General features: G+C 37.4%; 1 protein-coding gene across 3 annotated transcripts in view; it reads left to right on the top strand.

Moving 5' to 3' along the window:
* SNTG1 (syntrophin gamma 1) overlaps positions 1–24,074 on the top strand; it is a 372,531-nt gene that overhangs the window by 47,958 nt on the left and 300,499 nt on the right. The window contains exon 1 of one of the 3 annotated variants that reach the window (XM_080381502.1): positions 1,444–23,567. The exons of the other annotated variants lie outside the window; for them this stretch is intronic. The gene's annotated coding sequence lies outside the window, so the exon portion shown is untranslated. Of the gene's footprint in view, positions 1–1,443; positions 23,568–24,074 lie in introns of those variants that run through there. 3 annotated transcript variants of the gene reach the window in all.

Here is a 24,074-nt window from a genome sequence, read left to right as displayed (position 1 = left end):
ACTAAGGTCATCACCTGCCATTGCTCTAGATACCTGTGCTTTGGTGATCTCTTCACAGTCAGGTATGTCCTCCTGAACTTTTAGTCTCTTCTGGGGTGAAACATGCTTCTGCATAGGGTGTTATGTTGTATCTGCAGCATACATTTTGATGCCAGTGCTTTTTCAATTGATAGTGGCTTATGACCTATATTCTGTGGCATGCTTAAAATGCAACCAGTCCGTACTCTTCATAATGGGTTACTTTTCAGAGGGAAAGAACTATAACAAAATAGTCTAAATGTTATGATTAGCATCCTGCTAATAAAACTAAAAATGGTGAACTGTTTCCTTTAGAAATCTTAGTCTCTGTATGCTGCTGTCTCATCTTCTTTTGCTTGAAATGCTCTTAATATGTTTGTCGGCTCCATTGCCCCCTTATTGTTTGTGGGCAACTCTTAAGAAAAAAACCCAACACTTTGTCTTTCAAAAATGATCTTTGTTCTGTGTACTATTTGTTGTTCATGGGACGTGACCGATATTAGGTGAACCGCTAATGGTTAAAAACAAAACAAAGTGCAGTTGCCTTACACAAGCAGGGAAATGATCAGAAGAGAAGAATTGAAATAATAAGCAAACAGCCGGAGTTCTGATTTTTTTAATCTGCTCTATATTGGTGTAGTTTTGTTCTAAATAGGAACCACTATAGAAGTAATACACTAGCTCCAGTTTCTTGGTTGTTCCTCCCTCACCCCAAGTATCTAGGCAGTACTTGGTTTCTTAATTATTTTTTACACACACCCCCACACCCAAACCTCCCCCTTTGTTTATAATGCTAGAAGACAAAGGCTGAGCTACATCAGCAATAAGAGACTTTAGATCCAGATGAATTGCCTGTCTGGATCAAAATGCTGGTGTTGCCTCTTCAGTGTTGGAAACTTTGCAAAGCTTGCCTTCCAGAAACACGCATCTTTACATTAAGCTAATTCAGCAATAAACATCTTCATATGAGTAAGAAAAACACAGAGAATATTTTTAGGGCTACTTCTGAATCCTTCATAACGTAGCAGAACATTCAGTCGTTAAATACCTTCCCTATTCAATAGGCTGGCTTGTTTCTTCAGATAAGTCTGCCTGCCATCAGGACACAATACCCTTTGGGGGAAAAAACCCCACACCACCAACCCTTGCGTAACCTTAGTATTACTGGAAATTCCCCAAACACTAAGGGATATGGAACACTAAGGAACAGCACCTTAGTTCTTGGAAGGGATCACACATGAATGTGCAGGGTACGAATATTCCCTGGTCCTTCAGGTTGGGGGAAGGGCAGTTTGTTAACTTATTTGTGCTGTACTTCCTAGTCCAAAAAAACACAGTCTAGAAAATCCATTGTAAAGTTAGACATGTACATAAACACACAGCATTTAATTGTTCCCATATCTAAATTGTACCTAGAAGCCCTGGAATGCACCTTTGTGTGTCATCTTCCAGCTGAGTGTTGGGACAAGTTCCAGGTATACATTGTATTTTTCTTGTGTGTTGTAATTTCCTTTGAAGGCTGCTGTAATGGGTGTCATGTGGCTACTAGGTTTATCTAGTATTCTGTAGAGTGCTTCTGCACCACAATTTATGAGTACACAGTATTTGTAGTACATCTGTAATGATGTAGTAAAGGTTGTCATGGAACACAGAGTGTTTATGTGGGACCCCAAGGAACTAGGGATCTTTGAAACTTATTTGTGCTCTTGGCAAGGTCACACCGTAGATGAAGGATATGGATTCAGAAAGGAAAGAGGCAGTCTGTGATGGGCAGGAAAGACATAATCTGACAATGTTTAGGACTAGAGGCATTCCCATTGTGAAAAAAACTGAACTAAGATTATGATAAACTTCTGGAGCATTTTCATCTCCTACTGTTGTCAGACAAGTCAGTGGAGCCAAGATGAACGCGGTTACCACATAGTGAGCACCGTGCTCTTGTCAAGAGCTCCCCTAGGCACTTTGGCATTGGTCCACTGCTCTGAGTACATGTGCAGATAAATTTTCTGTAATCTAAACAGGGTGCAGCAGTAACTTTCTCTACATTTTGATAGGCATTCGGTCTGTGGTTTCCTTTTGTTCCCATTTTCATCAAAGACTAGGTGCTTCAGTGCAGCCGTCCTGTGTCTCTAAGGCAAGGATGGCACTCTGGTTCCACAGAGGTAGAGATGTACCCTTACCAAAAGCTCCATCTTTGAAAGAAATGGATAGTTGAAAACAAAGTTATTTTTATTCTGAAAATCAGTTTGATAATTGGTCTGTGTGGAATCTACTATTTATTATTACTAGAACTGCTACAAAACAGCAATCTTTGAGGTCAGCAATGCACAGATTAGAGCAGGCTCATAATTTAATATGTAGCAAGCAAAAGTGCCAGAAACTGACTGGACTGTTTAAGTTTCCGTACTATAATTAGTGTGTGATTATTTCAATCCTTTTCTATTTATTTGTTATTTCTTGAGAATGGGAAAAAAAAATGTAATCAAAATAGGTACAGCTGCCTTAACTGGAACTGTCTCGGATTCCGAGTTCTGTTTCTGTAGCTCTTTCAAGTCTTTGTGATCCATATGGATTTCAGTAATGGATATATTTACTTGTGTACTTATTTAGATTTCAGGTTTACATGAGGTAGGCTGTTGCCTAGCTTTCAAACTCAGTGATGATAACTTCACCCCATGTTGCTTTTCCAATTAGTTTTCTCTGATACTTGGGTTGCACAGCGAGCCTATTTATTTTATGAAGTTTGGGAAACCAACCCAAAACATTTTCAGAATTTTTCTGTTCAATATTTTAACAGTCACCAGTGATCTTGTGGATAGCTATGACTGCTGTCCGTGGTGTGTGGCAGGGTCTTGCTGAGTGTAATGCCCCGGGACTTTTTCATCTTACCTGAGCTTTGTAAGTGTATAAAAGAAATGAAAGGGGGATGGAAATCAATTATATATATTAAAAAAACCCCAAACTAAACAGAGATTGCTTTATAATGCCAGTGTATTTTAAAATGATCTACAGGTGGTATCTTGAATACAGATATATACTTACTCAGAGACCTGCTATCTCACTGTGCTTGGTACAGCTGCATTCACCTTTTTCTGTATATTTAGGGGAAAAAAACAGTGTTACTTTTACAGAAATATTGTTTCTATATCAAAATTTCTGGAAGTAATATGTAATAATTCACTGTTAGGCACAATCAGGCATTGAAATGCATGCACTGTGTAAAACAATTCAAAGTCATGGACTCGATCTCGAAATCATTGAGTAAACTAATGAAGCTACACAACTCTCTTACGTAGACCATCCTCTTTATCTGAACTCAAACAAAGTAAGAGTGAATGTAAGTATGAAGATAACTCATTGCAGTTGGACTTCCAAGGGAGTTGGGATCAGATTCGTGAGACAAGGGAGGACAACTGAATAAGGATGATTTGGGACTATCTGTGCTATACTGAATTATCAGTCTGTATTGTGCTTCAAGAATGACATCTCTTCAATTTGTATGTAGGAAGTGATGCCAAAATGGCACAGAGTAACTGCTCAGAGACGAATTTTGTCTTTAAGCAGCAAAGGTATTTATTTCACGCAGCGTTGGGGAGCTAGCCGATTTGCACTGGACAAACTAGCTCCGAAGTTTTCAGTGAAAAGTTAGGTGTTTTATACAGTTTTCCTGAGAGGTTCAACATCTTTGCATATGTATCCATTTGATTTTGACACCCAATCATTCCATTCATAATAAGTGGGATCTAGGGGGAATACATCTTTTGATTTTCTTTGTTCAACGATTTCCTGACTTAATGTTCTCCTTATGTCCTTCAGGTGCCCACCTTATCTTTTGTAATTATTCAGAGTACATTCCTTTCTCAACACAAACAGAGCATCACCCAGAGCATTGTACCAAACTCATCCTGACTGATCTTTTCTTTTGAAGACCTTGTTCTGTTTCAGAAGGACCTTGCTCCTGAGTGAAGGTGTCAGTGTGCAGGTGGTAAACAGCTGAATGTATGTGCTTCCATATGGCTGAATTGGGAAGTAATACATTTTGTTCGTATTTGAAAGAAGAGCAGAGTAACTTTTGTAGTAAAGAACTTCATCCTGGTGAACCTTCTCAATTTTAGAGTTTTTGGGAAAAAATAAACCCACCCATGAAACCAGAAAAGAATTCACATATGGTTTCAGGACTTATTGAATGAGATATTGAAATGTAATTTACGTGTTTAAAACCTGAAGGGATAAATAGCCATAGTTCTTATTAGTTACACAGACCTTCGTTCTATGTGGTACATGCCTTTACATGATTGCATTTCTAAGTAATTGCTCACTGAATATAGTCACTTACTTGGTATTTTTTTGTTGCAAGAGTGTTAGTGCCAAGATTCTATTTAGATCCATGTCCTCTCCCTGACTGCAGCTAATCATAAATATTGAAATTGAAAATCGTTCAAAATCTCCAACAGACATTTATGGCATAAAAAATCCAAGGGTAAAAATACTGAATATAAGCCTTAACTTTGTAAGCTATTGACTTAATCCCGGAGTCTTAGGGGGGTCGTAGAGGGTTATGAGAGTTTAGAGATTACCGCTATTGTCTTAATTTTACCTAACGTGGCTGTAACTTATGAAATCTTGGGAGTTAACAAGAATGAATCTTTAATTTAATTTTGTTACTTTTCTTTACATTCCTTTTGACATAACAATATTCCCTTGGTGCTGGAATACCTGTTATTTACTGCTATAATTTATTTTTATCAGCCCTGGTTCTGTTGTACAATAGCTATAGCTATGGATCCCTAATTGATACCATATTGCACTTAAAAGGCTTGACTAATTTAATAGACTATTTTCCTTCCCATACAGCAGTGCTGTGCATGAGTGCTCTGGTCATGTTTTTGTTTACATTTTTGCGCACATGAAGCTGTGTAATTTATATTCTTTTACTTTCCTTTTGATTTTTAAGGCTGTTTCTGTTTACAAGTGACCAGTGTTAAAGATATTTTGGATTTATTCTAGCAGAACAGCAATCTACAGAAGTGAGAAAAAATAATTAATGTGTGTATACAATCCCATCACATAGGATAGGCATCAGAACAATATTGGTTAGAATTGGTCCATTACCTTCTCTGAGAAAGAACGGATAAAAACACCCTTGTGTCTCATTGTCTGTGGTTCTGGTCATGCTTGCTTTGATGCTTTAATATTTCATTAGTTGCTTTGTTTTTGTAGTGTGTTGTTTTTAACTGTAAGGCATATCCATTGTTCAGCCCACCGGGCACCTCATGGGAAAGTGTGGGACAAACTGTTGTTTGCTATTATCATGATGTACTCAAACAAAGCGAGTTAAACACAATGAAATTACACGTGGAAAATACACAGCAGAAGCAAATACGTAAAGAGTGCAAGACATTTAGAGATGCTCTTTGTCTTTCTTGTTACTCTTTTAGGCATCTTGTTACTAGCTACTAGCTTCCCTGAAGTTTTATAACCTGATTACTTTGGTAGCTGACTTCAAGTCTTACGAACAGATGTGTTGCAAGTCACTGAGTGAATGTTTTCAGTGGTCTTTGCATAACTTCTCCTTAAGCAAATCAGATTGTCCTACTGGAATCTGAGAGAGGTATCTGTTTTTCTGCAGTTTCATCTAGGATACGTACTTCACTGTAGTGAACATAAGTATGCTGTCATAGATCATAGCCAGGCATTTCAAAGGGAAAAGACTTGACCCTTTGCACCTTTGTTGGAATTTCTTAGCAATCAGGTGCAGTCTGCTGTTGTGACAAGCACTTTTTCTGTCACTCTATACTTAAAAAATAACTCCTTGGTGCGTACTTAATTTCTGTTCTATTCTAGGAAAATGTAGACTAAAGTATCTGTTGTTTCATGCCATGCAGTATTCATCTCAGAGACATAACAAAAAAAAAAACCCACCCGGAACCTATTTCTAGCTATGACCAGAGCTCCTGAAGTGACCTTGCCCTACCATTTTTGCTGTAGTGGCAGCTGCGCCCTGAATGCACCATCTGCCCTTCCCTGCCATCACCTGCTTGTAATCCACTCAAGCATCATTTCTTCTTTAAAAAGAAGAGCTTGTGCTAGAGGGTGCCTGCTGGAACCAGAGTTAAGTTGCTCTAGGCAGGAAAACAGGGCTGAAGAAGAGATAGGGCTTCCATATTCAGGATGACCCAGGCCAGTGTAGTTTAGGCATAAAAAAAAATAGGCTTAGCCAGCACTTGTCCCTGACGTCAAACATGAAGAGGCAGGTCCCCAGATTTCCCTGCCAGACCACTAAGGGAGTTGGTGATGGGAGGAGGAGGCATTTTATCAAACTTTCCTTTTTTTTTTTTTTTTTTTTCCCCTTTTTTCCTCTCTAGTAGCTTGGAGAGGTTTGTTGAGTTTTTGTTTAGGGATTTTTGTTTCTTTTATCCTGAATCCTTTGTGTTTTCTTGAGTATATATCTGCCTGTAGAAAATGAAGATTCTTGACTATTGACAGGGCCTGAATGAGGCTGCAGAATCTCCATAAGATGTGGTAAAACATTATCTAATTACAGATCAATATGACCCTAGTATCTAATGAAATTTGGTGGAACAAAATTGTACTAAAACTTCATTATCCTTGGACCTGATGTAAGTAATTGAATATCCTGATTTGCTTTTGTGAGGGTCATACACTGCAGGCAGGATAAACTGTTGGTTTGCTCTGGAAAGGAATACTTGTAGTCTGAAATGTGTGTAATGTGAACTAGACTTCCATCGTCCACACTTCCATTTCCCATTCTGTGAACTGAAAGAGAATTGGGCTGCTCTTTTAAAATACAGATTTTTTTTTTAGAAATATCTTAAAAGGATATAGGCTTTTAATGAAACTTTAAAAAGTTATTTATTAACCTATTTACTTTTATTTTTTATGACCTAGCCTCAAACAGTTATTGTTCTGCTTTGTCAAGTTCCCTGTCTGCCTTTGTAAACATGAAATTATAAGGCATTTTAGGCCATCTTCAGAGTAGAACCGCAGATGGCATGTCACTCATGGTTACAGTGAGATTGTCGGGGTACATATACATTTGTTGATAAAGAAGATCTAGTTGTCTAGGAGGTTCAAAAATACCTGTTATTTTGGGGTTTTTTTTCCAAACAAACTTTATTAATAGCTGGTACCACTTGAGGTAATTAAAGAAGGCAAAAAAAGTTTGGAGAGTAGCTCAAGAAAAGTTGTAGTCTTTGGTGTTTTGGAACTGCATATGCTTCTTAGATCCCAGGTTCTTAATGCAGCAGGTGTTTAACCCAGGAAGGTGTTTATGGCTACTACAGTTTTTATCTCAACTATTCTGCTACGTGCCTAGCATTACTCACAGCCCTACCCCAACAGGATTGAATGACTATGTCACATTTATCCTCTTTCACGTTCTCTACTGTCAGTGATGGTAATGCAAGATAAAAATAGGCTGCAAAATCCATGCCAAAACTGCAGGTGCCCCAAAATTTATGTCTTGGCAGAAATATCTATCCCTTAGTTGGTCTAGAAATGAAGAGAAAAATCACTAAGATCCATTGGCTCATGAGTTAACTTGCAGTGGACAAGGTGGCAGACTTTACAGATTAACTTCAGTCTGCCTCAGGAGCTCAGTTCTCTTTCCACAGAGGCAGTGCTAAAGGCTGCATGAGGTTCACGAAAGATTTGCTGGTTCTGAAGGAAAGGTGTTTCATACTAAAAGAAACATGACTTTACATTCACTGTGAAACTTTACATTTATGCTTAGACCTAAGGGTCTTAAGAATAATGAGGAAACATTGGAAACCTTTGACCTCTCCTATTTTGTCTCAAATTTTATCGCAATACACACACAGCTTTTCAGAGGAATCCCATAAGGGAGGCAGATTCTAGAAAAGAGGATGTCTTCTCTGTGCTGGTATCCTTGGTGAGAATATAGAGCTGATGCTGCATTGCTTTTTTGTTTCCTTTTTCTCCAAGGTATGGTTTGAAATTACAGTATGTCAGTGAGTCTTGTAGATTGATCACAAGGGAGAGTTACTTCGTTGCATTTCATTGTTCATAACACCCTTAAGCAGCCACTCATCTCAGCTGAGTCATTGCAATTGCATAGATGTGGCCAGTGGAAAATATTATGGTGGTCTGTGTTAAGGACACATGTTAGAAGATTCTTAAAGATGAATAGCTAGTACATGATAAGTAACTGTTTTGGTTGAATAGCAATAGCAGCCTGCATGTTGTTTACTATAGTATCTTTCCCTCTTCTTTTTCACAGACATATAAATCTAGGCTTTTAAACCTGGGAAAGAAAAAATCTCATAGTTTTTCCTTGTTTGACTCTTGTTGAATATAAAGACATTTCTGGTCAATTTAATCCTTTTTAAGTTTGTATTTTCTGGATCATATTATTTGCTAGGCAGAGAGGTTTTCTGTAAGAAGTTGTAATTTTTTGTTAAGTCATTCCTCTTACTTTAAAACTAGTATTTCTACAATGAAGGATGTTTTCTGGCCTCATTCATTTTAATTCATTCATCTTAATTTTTTGCCATATAGCTAAGGTTCATTTAGCTTGTTTCACTTATTGAATGTACCAGGCATGGCCAAACTTTTGTGGTGCCTCAAATACCTTGTCAGATACCTGAGAGCTATCTCATACATACCACAAGTAGGTTTCTATGACTCGTGACCTCTTCGGGAGTTCCTTGTGCCCATGCCGTAGGTCACAACTTCATGATGCTGACTTTTGTATTCTGCCATTGTGTAAAACATCACCCTAATCCAGTGTTTTAAGTCTCCCAATGATGCCCTGTTTCTGTGTTCTTGGTTGGAAGGACAGCCCTTGGTACAGGATGTAGTTTAAAACAGAGTAGAAGCAGGAGGCTCTGCTGCCTCATATGAGCCCGAGTTCAGTGACAACAAATGTGCAGCGATCAATGCTCACATATTGTTCCCTTTATTTCTTTAAAAACTTTCTTACTTAAAATAAATTCTGAACATTTTTTCTCCATGTTCTCAGGAGGGTTATTGAAACCCGTGCTGTATCACTGGTATGGAGTCTGCATTTAAACATCTCTAAGACAGCTTTGGCCCTTGAGCCAGTTTGTCCGTTCCTTATATATTGCATACTTAGAACAGGTAGGCATTAAACTGTGATTCAGTTGTCTATTGAGATGAGAAGTTATGTCACAGGAGGTGATTTTAGAAAGGCAGGCATAAAGCATAATAGCCATATCTCAGTAAGCTCAAGATCGGCTTAATCTATGAAGTACAGAAAAAATAAATGCTGTATTCATAGCAAACTAGTCAATAATCTTGCACTGACACTTGCTACCTAGCAGACACACAGCATGGAATTAGCATGCTTTTTAAACGCTTCTTTGAAAGAACTTGTAGCGTTCATCTAGGCATATATATTGGCAGCTTAAGTACCTACAAGCAAAGTTCTTGCTTTGTCTACCTCAGTTTTGTTTCGTCTTCCATATGTGCCTGAAATCTTTTGTAGGTGCTGTCCAAATTCTTTTCCATTTTAAAATACACAATAGCTTGCATTTTACAGTTCTCAGATCTCCTCTTCCATTTTTTTATGTCAAAAGGACATTATTGGTAAGTACTAAACAAACACTGAAGGAAAGATGATATTGTGGCTGTCTTAAAAAGCAATGTGGTAAATCTGGTTTATAGTAGCTACATTTGTGATCTGAGCCATCAATTAGTATAAAATTTGTCAACTTAAACCCCATTTTTGCTCTAGAAATATTAATCCTTTTCCTGGGGTTTTGCCTCTGTCTCTGGCTTTAAATAAAGGTGACACAGAGCTAGTGAAAAGCATGCTGCTCGCTGCCTATGGAGTTATCCTTACCTCTGAGTACTGGTGAGCCTCTCAGGATACAGGATTATGAAGATGTATCATGAAGGCTCTCATTTTGAGTGTCAAAATGCAAGATACTTTCCAGTACCTTACATCAATTTTCTCTTGGCTTCATTTTCAGCTTTTGCAGGCCTTCTTTAATGTACTTGTGCTGCCAGTTCCATAACTACTCAATATTTCAATTTATATCAGTATGTCAAAGTAGAATTTATCCTTTCATTATTCAGCACTCATAGATGTGATGACGTGCATTATTTCCATAAGAAAGGAAAACAGTGTGCTGAGAATGCCTGTTTGGTGGTGACAGAAATGTTCAGGTCTTACTGCATCAGTGAAAAATGGTTCTGTATATGCTTTAAAATGTACAAGAGTTCTTGAAATCTGTTTAGTGTGCAAACTGTCATTTCAGAGTCCAGTTTTTTTTCATTTCAGGTAAATTATTTTTTTGTTTAGTGGTAACACTGTCTTATGCTACCGATCATTCCATGCTAATGTTGGATTCCAAGGACAAAAATGCTCTTTGCTTTCTCAGATGAAAATACTAAACAGTGATGGGCTGTCCAAAGATTATTTACGCAATTGAAAGTTCTTCTGATATTAGACTTCTGCTTCATCACCCTTTGTTATCTGTGTTTTTCAGCACTGGGTTTGAAAGTACAGCTTCAGGAGTACTTCTCTGTCCAAGGACACCCATGCACCTTCATAGGGATTGTGTACATTCAGTTTTCTTACAACAGTGATGGGCTTTCAATGTTCAGATCCTTTGTAATAAAGAGAGTTGCTGAATGCAAGCAGTTACACTTCTGCTTGTAATAGCTTTTACAGTTAGGACATTAAATGTTTTATTACTAACTAAATAAAAATATTAAATTAATACAATAAAATAGAAAAAAATTACTATATGTTTTTAATCTTATTACAGATTATATTAGGTGGAGCAAATATATTAATTCCTTAAATTAATGTTTATAGAATAGAATAATTTGTAAAAAGTTTTTTTAAGTAAGTGTTCTATATAGAGAAATCCTGGTCTAACTATTCATAAGGTTTTTTTATTCAATTTCAAGGGTGAAATACCCCTTGCTAAATATCTGTGCAGTTTCTTAAGCAAGTATTTTCTCAGTTGTTTAGTTCCTGGCAAGCAACAAATGAAGAGAAAATACATTTTTATCCATTTGCTTAAATGGAAATTCTACTTGGCAGGTTTACTTAAGGCTTCCACCTACTTACATGATGTAGATGGCGTATGTGAAGTCTGTCTCATTAAAATATGGGTTATGGGGAGAAAAAGGAAAAGAAGGCAGAAATGCAGGTTCTAAGTGCATGTGCTGAGGTCCTGTGCATAAGGTGGGGACAGTCTGACAGAGTTTATATAATCCAGGTCAATTAATTTGTTGTTTGCTTAGAAACTTTCCATGATAAAATATGAGCAAACATTTTATTTACTTATTTTTAAAAAGTTCCTAAGATTATCCTAATGTTATCATTGAAGGAGTTTTCTTAGGCAGGCTAATTGTGCTTTTGCATAGTAATTGTTCATGTCTATAAAATATCTTGCCAACATTTGCTGGTAAATAATTAATAGCCATAAAAATTTAAGTATTTAAGAAAAGTTTCACTTGATGAATTTATCCTGTTTCTAGCTTTTTTTTTTTTAATATCAACCATATCAAACTGCAACTGTTAACTACATTTCTGCATTTCTGGTAAGATTCGTTCATTGCCATTTGTTACACAAAATTCACGTTTTGTGTAACATTCCTTTTTCTTTGAGGTGATGTTTTTGTCAAAAAGTGATGGTGAGCCATTGCTGTGGCTCAACAGAGATTGCCTGGGATTGGAAGCCGTACCACCTGCAACACTTGGGATAAGCTGACTATACCATCCAAATGTGATCCAGGTTCTGTGACAAAGTAGTTTCCCTGGAGCCACCCTTCATTCTTTTCGGCTTTAGTGAAAATTTTGGGCAAGCTACACCTTTTTTGCTAGCCTGAATCTGGAATAGAAAAGCTGGGCATGAAACAAAAACATTTGTTCCATTCCTGAAGGATTAATTTACATTATTTAATTTGTACTTAAAGGAAGAATGTCTATATGTACTTAACTGTCCATAGGCCAGTGTAAAGAAAAGTCGGTGTTTGAAGAATAAATTTCAGGAATTTCTCCATTAAATATTGATTACTCTTTTTTAATACCACCTTATCTACATGACTTGGTGATGCTATTTTCAGACATTTTAAGAATTGCAAAGGATCACCATTGGTGATTTGTTTTATTTCAGCCTGAATAGGGGGATGGCATTTTTAGCTTCTAATTCCTGCATCAGACAAGTAATGGCAGGTCAATAAGGAGTGCTCATTTCAGAAAGACATGAAATCTTGCTTCCAAGCCTTAGAATGAAGGCTGTACTGCACTCTTGGTAAGATGATAGTAACTTTTTCAGTTCAACATATATTGCCTCATTTTTTGTTTGAATCTGACTTCAGTGCCCAGGCATTGGATCTTATAACTGTATTGGTTATCAGATAATGATTATTTTACTTTTAGAAAGTAAATTAATCTCAGTTGCATAGTTAGGAAATCATCTTATCTGCCTTCAGGTGGCTCAGTATTGTGTTATGAAAGGGAGATAAAGATTGTTATCCACAAATCACAGTTCAGTAGTTTGCATGTTTTGACCTCAAAATGTGCAATCAGTGTTGTGTGGCTGCTGTTTAGGAACAGCTGTTTGCGACCAATTCAATTTCTTTAAGTGAGATAGATTACAGAAACAGCTGGCTATCGCATTATTAGAGATTAAGTCTTACAGGCACTGCAATTAAAATAATTATGTTGTTGTATTTTTCTGGTTACAGAAATACTGCTGGGGCTGTGGAGATTAGTCTTGTCCATAATGACTCTATATTCAGAAATTACTGACTTTTTTTAAAATGGGAAAAGAAAAAAATATGTGACTCCAGTATAGCTTTTATAATAGAGTCATAACTTTAGTTTGGTTTTTTTTTTTTTCTTCTTTGTTTGCCATTCCACTGAGGAGACTTCCCACCCCTGGGAACACCTGTAAGAGTCTGTGCTGTGGACAGCTGTAGAGCCATTGAGAACTACTGTTCAGGAATCTTTGCCTCCTCTCTGCTGCCACTGAAATGAGTGGAATGCAGCACAGAATTTGGATGGTATGGAAAGGCTGTTAGCATTATCTTCACCATCACATGGATTTTAATTGATGGCAGACCTTAGGCGCTTTCGCTAAGATGACTGTATCATGTGGAAACTTATTTTCAAACTTACATAATCATGCAGCCACCATCCTCTTTTGTGCTACGCTTGGGAGTTGAGTCATCCCTCAAAAATAACCCCAAAGAGATCATGTATCTTGCATCCTTGCTATTCCTTGGGACAACTGTATTGCTTGCTTTTCCAGTTTCCAGCAGATATTAGACACACACGTCTAGATATTAATAGAGGCTGCTTGTTTCCCAGGGCCAGGCTATTTTCATTTCCCCTAGGAGCTTTGTCTTCAGTGCTACCTCCTGTTTTGTTTTTGGTGCAGCCCAGGATGGTCTGGAGTGTGTTTTGGAGAGAGAAGGTGCAAGCAGGAGGAATGTTTTCTCTCTGGTTCCAGATAGTGAACAAACGGTCTGACTGCTCCCTGGAGAGCAAAGCAGCGTGACCTGCCAGTGAGCTTCAAGTCGCCCGCAGGACCTTCGGAGCAAGCCCAGATGGGCTGGGCACCTGCCCAAGCCCTGGCTGCCGCGCCAGCTGCCCCCACCAGCCTGGCCGGGCCCTGCTCCGGGGCCAGGCCCTGAGGCCAGCCAGCCTTTTGAGCCTGTTTCTAACAGGCTAACTAGGCCCTTGGGGCTTACAGCCATACTTAGCACTTTCTGGAACAGTAAAAGAGAGATAAACTATTCATAGGGGTGACAAGTGCTGCTTCTCTAGGGTGATAGGTGAGGCTGGTTCTGAATTCAGTATAGCAGGCCCCCTTCAGTCAGAAACAGTGCTGAGAAGTGCTAAAATTCAGTGATTTCCCATCATTCTGTATTCTGGTGTAGGGATCTTATTAGCTAGTCTGGGGTGGGGGGAATGACAAGGACAAAAATATTAATCTTGCCTGTAAAAGAGGTGGTAAAGGCATTCTGAACAGCCATTGTATGATTTTTCATATGGAAAATGTCAGCCTCCACTGTAGCTATGTTACTAGAAATACTTCAGCAAAGCTTCGGCTTGACTGTTTAGATTAGAGATCGTTTGTAACTGAACCATGGCAGAAATGTGTGACTGATACTTAGCTAGTGTAACTGTAATTCCTCATCTGCTGAAAGTCAAATGACAGGTATTGAAAGGTATTTTACTGCCTAAAACTATTTTTCCTTGCCCTGCTAAAAATGAGTCTTCTCCCAAGGTCCTTCTTGAAGGGCTCCCTGATGTGACCTCTGGTTGCGCTTGAGTTATCCAGTGAATTTTGTTAAGATGGTGGTGTTGGCATGTACAGCAATGAATATGGAAAAAGCAGTGAGAAACTGGAGATGTGTATCAACATCATCTGGCTACTTACATCTCACTGCCTAGGTACTGAATTCCTACAGCAAAAGAACTTTTGAAGATGGTGTATGCAAAATAGATAAAACAACAACTTCAATAGCTTTGACACCAAGTCAAATGATAGAACAGCCAAAATTTCAGAAAGTGTGGTCAAAGAGCAGAGGCAGTATTTAATGATGGAGTCAAACCTCATAGGATATAAATGCATGTTCCAAGAGTCAAAACAAAGTTATATGGGGACACAGTAGCAGAGCCGTTCTTAAAATTCTGATGATATTTCTGCTGATAGGAAACAGTTTTGCTCCAGTTAGGCCCAAATGAGGTAGATGCCTAAGACAGTATGGTGAAAACTGTGTCTGTGTCTCCAATAATCCAAGAATAGTCATGTTTAATAATTATTGAAATCAATTATGGAAAATATTTGGAGTGTCATGTGCGAGAAGCCACATAACATATGGCAGTCATCACTTAAAGCACACTTGAGTGACTGTAGGAGGACTGTGAACAACACATTTTGTGTCCTCCTAGGATATTATATGTTCTTTATATATCCTCAGCCCTTTGGTTTGGTGTAGGTTGGTGGTGTGGGTTTATTTGTCTATTTATTTATTTATTTTATTTTGTTTGTTTTTTTTTTAATGGAACTTGGAGCCTGAATATCAAAAGTGGAATAAGAAGCAAAAAGTCCTAGAGGCAGAAGGGTACAGGTACATCATTTGCCATGAGATGTTCAAAGCCTTATTGGTAGCACTGAAACATATAAGCAAAGTATGGCACATCTGTGTTGTACAGTGGGTTTATAATGGAGAAACTTTAGGCTTACTGCAGCCCCCAATTGATATATCTGCATGTTACAACACAGAAAAAAAATTAATCTGAGCATAGCATTGCCCTGCTGTGGCCAAGGACACCTTAAGTTCACGGAGTGTCTTTTCCATTGTGCTTATGCTATGTGGTAGCATGGGAAAGCATTCTGTCGGCTGTAAGAAAGTTAGGTTTAGCAGGATCCTCAAAGGAGCATGGGCATCCACCTAATAAGCTAGATAGGTCTTTATTGCTTCACTAGTAGTGCATTTATTGCACTGAGATTTCTCCTTAATGTATTTTTTTTAAGCTAATAAATGTACGGTATTTACAGAAGTGACTTTGAGTATAAACAGATAATTGACAATATTTGTATCAAGATTGTTCTTAAATATACTGAGGCTTTATGATACCTCTCTTTCCACCAGTCTAACTCCTTCTCCAATGCTCCCACTAGTTTTACAGTCATATGTCATCCACTATTTACCCATCTCATGCACTCACCTGCCTCTGTAATCCTGCTTCAGATCCTGACCTGCTGTGGCCTTATCCCCTCTCCAGGCTGGTACCCAGCTCCTGCTGAGGTTTCGTGTGTGTGCAGAGCAGCTGCTGGCCCTAGTGGTGACCTCAGTGGTGATGGCTTGCCTCTATGAGCAGCATATCCTGCCTGGTTTTGTTTCTGAATAAACCAAAATTTAGGTATGAACCTGAGCATATTTGTAGGCCAAAAAAATATTCTGATAAAAATGTCCATGTTGTCTCATGTGTAAATACTTTTTAAAAAAGAGATTATTTCACTGCTGTTAAACACAGCCTGTTCTTGCAGGGAAAATAGGTACAGGGGTCTGAAGAAAAGCTCTTTTTGATTATTTTGTAGTCTTTTGTGACACATGGAGGATTTAGTTTCAGAATGGGTAGCATATCATCCCATCAAAATGAAAAAAAGCATGAACTGAAGCACAAGGGAGCAGCACTGCAATTAACCTAAAAATCTGGGTATGTCCTCTCTTTTTGGGCTCACCTGAGGATTTCAGTTTATAGTCACTTCATTTGTATTAGTTACTTTGGAAATACACCTTTTATGATTACCTTCCTTTTAGACAGAAGTCTTTACTATGTAAAACTTGAATTCTTTTTTCTGCAAATACTGATGAGATAGGAAGTAGTTCATACTCAGGTGAGCTATTTTGCTGTAGATCTATGTCTTCGTCTGTGACTTCAGAAGGGTGCTCTTGCAAACCTCAGATTTTATTCTAGAGTATGTTTATGTCAAAAGAAGGATTGCTCACAACCTTCCCTGCAGTGACCTGTTGCCTTTGGCAAGCCTGAGTGAAAAAGACCGTGAATGCCTTTTGTTGAGAGACGATGTCTTTCAAATGAACATGTTAATCATAGAATCATCATCAGTTGGTGCTGTAAGATGTGATACTATTCATTTTTTTGGCAAAACTCTCATCAGATGGCCCTGGAAGGACTGTGAAAGGGTTTTCCTGCTGTGATACTTCATCCTTTTCCTCATCTCAGCTAGATGGAATGTCAGACATTTATTTATTTATTTATGTATTTACAAAGTGGTTGAAAATAGATCAGATCAGATTAAGAACGTTTACATTTGTTTTAAAACTTTAATTTTTAACTTTTCTAAACTGAAATAGGTAAATCAATCTGTTTTCATGTTAAAATTAACCTTTTCAGTTTAACTGTTTAAACAGAACATTTTAACAAAACTGTTCCCCTTCCCTTGAAGTCTAAACATCTAAATATATCAAATTTAAATCTAAATAAATCTAAATAAATATAAAATAAAGATTATATCAGGCAGGACAGAGGATTCTTGAAAAGAGTTTTAGTCTAGACTGCCTGATTTAAAGTTAGTTAATGCAGAGAATTTCTGGTGATGTGGTACTAAGCAAGGCATACGTAATTGTAGGTCACCAGGTTTGGTGGTACGGCTCATGATGTGTGGCAGTCATTTCAGAGCAGGTTTTTCAAGATTTTTCTCTGGTACTGTGGCACAATTACTTATTCCTTGCTTAGCAATAATGCTTAGGGTTCTGGACAAGGAATAAAGGATAGTTGAACTCTCAGGTGTAGTACAGCTAGAAAGCTTGTTTCAACGTCATTTGTTTGCTTTTTACAACTTAAGGGAGAATAGAGTCAAGTAAAAATAAAAAAAAAAGATTTCAAAAAATAGACTTCTAGTAATTATCAGTCAGCAGTCTCTGAACAACTACAGTTAATTTAACAATATGAACACAAATGTAATTTCTATTAAAATCTTTCTACTGCAACCTTTAGTAACCATGGTAATGATCAGAGTATAAATTCCCTCATCATCATAATACAGTATACTGGCAGATCTGTGATAATAGATGTTGACAGCTGCTGTTCAAACAACTGTAGATAAGCAGGGAGCTGGTGAAGGTCAGTTATTCAATAGCTAGTAAAATTGCCAAGTCGTGTGGTTTTATGGTATGATTCATGACCTATGGCAATGATTTCAGAGAAGTCTTTTCAGCCTCCTCAAGAGGTGTCTCTGGATCCGCAGCACAAGCCATGTAGATGCGGTAGCAGCATATGCCCAAGAGGGAGGTAGTGGGTTGCTATAGTGAATGTAAATGTTGAACTTGTGGTTATCTACCACTGCTCTGATGTTTTTGTTCACTATGGAAGTTCTAAATGTCTTTCCATAAACAATTGCAACACAGTTGTTCTTTGTCTTTTATGAAACCAGATTTTAAGGAGTCTATATTCTGTGGGTTTTGACCATTCTTTTGTACTGGGATGAATTATTAGTGTTTTTTTGTTCTTTTGGGTTTTTTTGGGCTTTTTTTCCCCCAACTGACCAGGCTGTGTGATTTCCAGCATAGTTAATGAGGCAGATCTTTAGCCCTGATAGAAGAGAACGTGGAACAGCTGTCAGCACATTGCTGGATCTGTGCTCCCTGCTCTCTGGCAACGTGAGGAGAACAAAACTGCTGAACTTAATGCCTGTTACTTGTGACCCAGAGGAGGTTAAAAGTGCTATCAGTTACTGTGCTAGTAGCAGGGAGCTGGAGCAATAAAGCAGTTCTCATCGAAACTATAAAGGGATGACATTTAAAACCTTGTTTTTCACACTCAAATGTACATTTCTGAATGGGGTTCATGTTTTGATTTGGCCTTTGGAACAACCTGTCTCCATTTTACTGTGCAGGGGAGCTATAGCTATAGGTTTTTCATATCCTGTAGGCATGTTTCACCTTTGAATTGTGGGTAGCCTGATGTGTACTGCTTTCAAGGTTCTCTGAAATCTTAACAAACAAAAGGAAGAAAAATGTCTTGACTGATGTCAAGATGCACATGCTGCTTTCTTAGCTTTTAATCGTCTTTGTGTCTCAATGACTATTGAGGTGTTGTAAGTAAAATATTCCTGAAAATTCTTAGCTATTGGACTAGGATAAGAGTAGGACACCACACTTTTTCTATAGTTTTATAAATCTAGTCATTTTTGTGTGCTGCTTTTCTAATGTGAACTGTTGGTGTTTAGAGGAAGGAGTATTATAGCAAGAGAAACAGAAATACCACTTCATCTCTGAAATTTTTGGTGTGGCTTAGCTTCAGTTGCTGTCACAACCTCATATCTATCTGCATGGAAACTAGTAACTATTCACATTAAACAGAAAGACATATTCTATTTTTTAATATCTTTCATTAAGGCTCTCCTCTTTTTGCAGTGGTTCTGTTTCAAGGTGGGATTTTTTTGTTTTGATTTGTGTATTCTTTTTGTGTTGTTTTTATATTTAACTTTCATTGTTTGTTCTTTGTTTCCAAAGCAAATCTAAATAATTTCATCTTGAGGCACTTGTCTGACAGGACTTTTGTGTACCAGTTTTTACTGGCCTGTCTTAAAGTCTTATCCCCAAAGAATCCAGATATTAACTCCAGTTAGACTTTCTTCATTTGGTGCTGGTGTGGTCCTGAAGGCTATCTGGCTATGAGGGGTTTGTCAGGTTAAATATAGGAATAGTGTTTTTCAGGTGTTATGTTGCACTGCTTCCGAAGACACTGTATGGATGTTTTAGTGTCTGTTTTGTAACTGCTCTTGAAATCTCCTCACGTTGGCCTTTAGCAGCTACAGTACTAGGATGGGAAGAGATAAACCACATTAAGATGAGACATTGGAGACGTAGAAATTTGGAAGCAAGAATGAATTTGAAGAAAAATCTCAATGACTTTTGTGATAATGTTCACCTTCAAAAATTTTACTTCAGTTTTGTCACTTACAACTGTTTGAATGGACTGGCCACAAAAACGTCCTTAAATGTCCAAGCCTGGTAAAATCATCTGAGAATGCTAGCTTAAAGAACTTGATTAAGAAAATTAATGACCATCTGCAGATGGTCAAAGAGATTTTGCGATGCAAATATTCTTCTTTCACTGCCTTTCACTGCTGTCTCTGCTGCAATTCAAGGGAAATATACAAAAGATGAAGCAAGTTTTGCTGTGAAGTGAACATCACTGGGCTACCATCAGTCTTTTGGGGAAATGGAAGTCTGCTTTTAGCAGGAGGATGTTTGGTGCTGTGAGTGGAAGTGGGAGTCTTCAACATTAATAATGGAAATCTTTTGTGATTTACCCATATTTTATGTAGATAATCTTGGTGTAAGCTAAATCACATAACCTTAAAACTGGAACTTGATATAGATTCTTAAATGAACGTTCACATAACTGCATTAAATGAGTGGGAGAGAAAGATTAAGCTAGGATGGAGAAAGCAGGCTATGGTGGAAGTAGAGGCATTAGAATGGATAAGCTCACTTTACATCCTTCAGACTCAATAAATACAGTGGAAAAAGAGAAGTAGTAAAGATCTTAATAATATAGATGGCATATTTATAGGTGAAACCTGGAAATCATTCTCAGTTTAGTCTCAAATAAAATTGTGAAATCTCCTGTATTAATCCGAAGCAACAAAATATTCTGAGTTAGACAACCTCTGCTGAAGAACTGTCTATAGCAATCTGTCTCACAGGCCTTTTGTTTTCTCTTGATTCCACTAAAGCTGAAAATGGGATGAGAACAGCTGTTACTTTGTATTTAAGCTTTTCATTTGTAGTCCCTAAGTGCTAAGGAAGATATGAATTAAAATGAGACTTCCCAGGAGATTTGTTTCAGCTTTGGGATTTGCTGATTCATAGATACAAATATAGTTGAAAATGTCAGCTGTGTCAACTGATATTTTTTTATATATATTATGAGGCCCTTAAATTAACACTTTACATTTTTCATATGAGCAGCTTTGTACATAAACATATCTGCCCATATTTACACTCTTGATTTTACATAGCGCTATTTGACCCTCACAGTCCAGACTAAAAAAATTTGGATTTTCTTTTCTCTTCTGTTGAATGGTTATTTTGCTGACATTCTGCAATTAGATGAGTCCATGTCCTTTTTTTCAGAAGGAACTCATCCGCAGAACCTGTGTCACCACTGTGTTTTATTCATAGATTTTTATCCTTATTTTTTAATTAAAATGTATTCTCTTCTCACTGATCCCCAATTTCTTTCAAAACCAAGAGACCAAAGTTTGTTTGAGTAGTGAACATGGTTCTTTTCATTTTTTCAATCTTACTTTTCTTTAGAAACTGTAGTAGTATAGGTAAAACCTGTATCAAGGTCATCATAAGTACAACTTTTGCATTTCTCCTACTCTTTCTGAATTCCTTCTCAGAGTAGCTTTGCCATGATGATATATTCATTTTTGGTAGCAAAGTCAGTGTTTGTGGAAGTTCCTTTTTCTAGTCCAGCAGGAAACCGGCTCTGTTCTGCTCTTTTCAGTGCTAGAGAAAGGTAGAATAGATCAAAAATCAGTATGTAGAATATTTCAGTTCTGTCAAAAGGTTGAAAATTTAAAATATCATTTGATTTGGTTTTGAGCAACTGTTTTAAGTTTCATATCATGAAGTTCTGTCATGCCTAGAATTCTTCCTTGAATTATTTCATTGTGCTTAGCATGTGTTTCTGGCCAACCCTCAAAAAATACATCTCCATAGAATCGTAGAACGGTTTGGGTTGGAAGGGACCTTAAAGACCATTGAGTTCCAATCCCCTGCCATGGGCAGGGACACCTTCCACTAGACCAGGTTGCTCAAAGCCCCATCCAGCCTGGCCTTGAATGCTTCCAGGGATGAGGCATGAGTCAGGTGAGTGTGCCTGTGCTGATGAGTCAAGAATTACTGTCTGGAACGTGGGCCCAAGACAACAAGGTGGATAGTGGTGATTTCAAAATGGCTATTAATATGTTAGTGAGTAAAACTCACAATTCATTTCACCTAAATCAAGAAAGAGCTGTCAGATAGTAATGTATTTTTATTTTTGTGTGACTTGGGCAGAATTTATTTGAACGTGTTTGTAGCAGTGTGCTCTTTGTCTCCACTATTTCTTTTAATGATATTTTATTCTTTACAGACAAGTTAAAATTGAAACCAAAAACATTACATGTTGCTACAAATGATTGATCCCTCTGTCTTGACAATCTAGAAGTGATTGTTTGTCAAATTCTATGACTCAAAGTGAAAAGTAGGTGAATTTGCAAGGTACATTTTAATATAGCTGCCATATAGCCATGTAGCTCCACCTGTAGCTCAGGTCATTTTAGATAATGCCTTTCCTTTTGGTATTGAGTCCATGATTCTGGTAAATTCTGTATTTACAAGGCATCTTGATGAAAAATAAATAAATTAATGTATACACATGAACATATGAGTAAATGTAAGTGAGCTTTAGTTACCTACAGTAAAGACGCCATGTGATAAGCATAACAGGGTATTCTTTAATTAGCACATAAGAATGCAGATGGATTTCTATTATTTTTATCAATCCTGTGACAGAGGTGATTTTGAAATTTCAGATTGTACGAACAGATAGCTTATCTCCTGTAATTACACAAGGTCTGCAATTAATCCACACACTGAATTTCACTTTGCAGTAGGTAATTTTTTCACTGAAGACTGATGCATGTAAATGTAATGAATATTTTCTTCTTCCTCAAGGCGATATCAGGAAAGCAAAATCTCTTTTAAAAAGATAATTTAGAGATACACATCTTTTTCTATATTGGTGAACTCAGTATGAAAGTATTTCCTTACAGCTGTGTATGTTTTGACTAATTAAGCAGAATGTTTTTGCTTTTACTTGCTTTAATGAAGGCGTGGAATCTCCATGCTTGGAGATACACAAAACTTGACTGAAGATGGCTCTGAACAAGGTGGTTTAGTGTTGAAGTTGGATCTCGCATCATATCTGTCATAGCTTTGAGTGACCTACAGAATCTCCATTCCAACCTACATTTTCTATGATTCTGTTATGAATCAAAAAGCTTATAAAAATCTTGAAAGGTTCCCCTGTGTTTACATACAAGAGATTTTTTCTTCTTTTATGCTTTTTTTTGTCATACAAACAAATCCTTGGATTTAAAATGTACTGCAGAGGGGAACTGAGTATTATATTTTTAAGTCTGCTATTTTCTGATAGGTTTCTAAGAAAATAAATCTTACCCTTGACACTTGGTCAGCTTAATATCTTTGTAGCAAATTTAATTCATGAATTTAAATAATTCTTGATTTCCATCTATGCAGCCAAGATACCATGTAGAAACCTGTGTCTGATTTATCCCTATTTCTGTGATAATATAATAGAAATAAAACTCTGAAAGAATGTAATTTGTCCAGGTAATGTAGGAAGTCTCTAAAGAATAACTCTTATTTTTATATTAATAAAATATTATTTGTGGAGTGATAGTGACCAAACATGCTACATAGAAACAAAGACATTGACATTGTCTTGTACATTGACAATGTTTTCTGATATTTTCATGGTTAGAACAAAGATATAATACAGCCCCACATGCCAACATATAACTGGGAGTCTGTAATTTGGAGCTCAGCATTGCAATGACTTCAAGAGATGTGGCTTCAGGTGGCTGTGGACAGGTGTTGGGAGACATACGATGTGATTTTGTTCTTTGAAATACTGATAGGATCAGGTTAAAAAACCCAAGTAGGATAACAAATCCAAAACTCCGTTGTTGAAACAAGTGGTGAAGGAAATACACTCTGGGGGAAAATGTCATCAGAGTGTTTGTTGGAGTTGACAACTTGTGTATGTTTTGAATCTGGATCTTGGAGAACTAAACAGGTCTAAGTTTCTCTTGTTTCCTTTTAAGTAAAGGAATCTCTGACATGAGGAAGTAAAGCATCCCTGACAGATGGGAGCCACAGAGGCAGAGATCTTGCAGAGAGTGATCTTCAGCTGACCCTGCTGGAAGCTGCTGTGATGACAAAGGAGGGTGGCAGATATATTGGAGGTATTCTGCTGAAGTGGGAAACTGAGTTACTAGATGCAGAAACTGATTTTTCTACAGTTTGAGTTGGAAACATGAACGTGTATATAATGTCAAAATTTCCAAGCTCACTTGAGCTGTCAGCGGAGGTCAGCCAGCAGATAGCTACATATGCTTTCAACCGTGATGCTGTTAGTAGTGTTTCTGTAAAACTGATTCCGGCTGATAGATGGAAGTGGACTGAGGAGGTAGGCGTGTTCTTACGAGGTGTATGTCTAGCCAGTGCCACAAGAAATCTGAAGTGGCTTGGATCCTGTGTACCAGTAGTGCCAGACACAGTGTAAGATAGAAAGAAATTAAATTTGACTAAAAATAATAATAAAAAAAGAATGGTATATTGAAGTCCCATTTAAGTTGGCCATCTAGGAAGATATGTATCTCAAACTAAGTGCTTCTATACAGATTATAGAAGTGTACATACTGAAATGAAGATTCCCTGTATTCCCAGGGTACAAACAGTATAGAGTAGTC

Source organism: Falco punctatus (genome assembly GCF_963210335.1).
Source record: "Falco punctatus genome assembly, chromosome: 3".
Classification (NCBI taxonomy): Eukaryota; Metazoa; Chordata; class Aves; order Falconiformes; family Falconidae; genus Falco; species Falco punctatus.
Note: the sequence above shows the minus strand (reverse complement) of the source record. Positions and strands in the feature narration are given on the sequence as shown.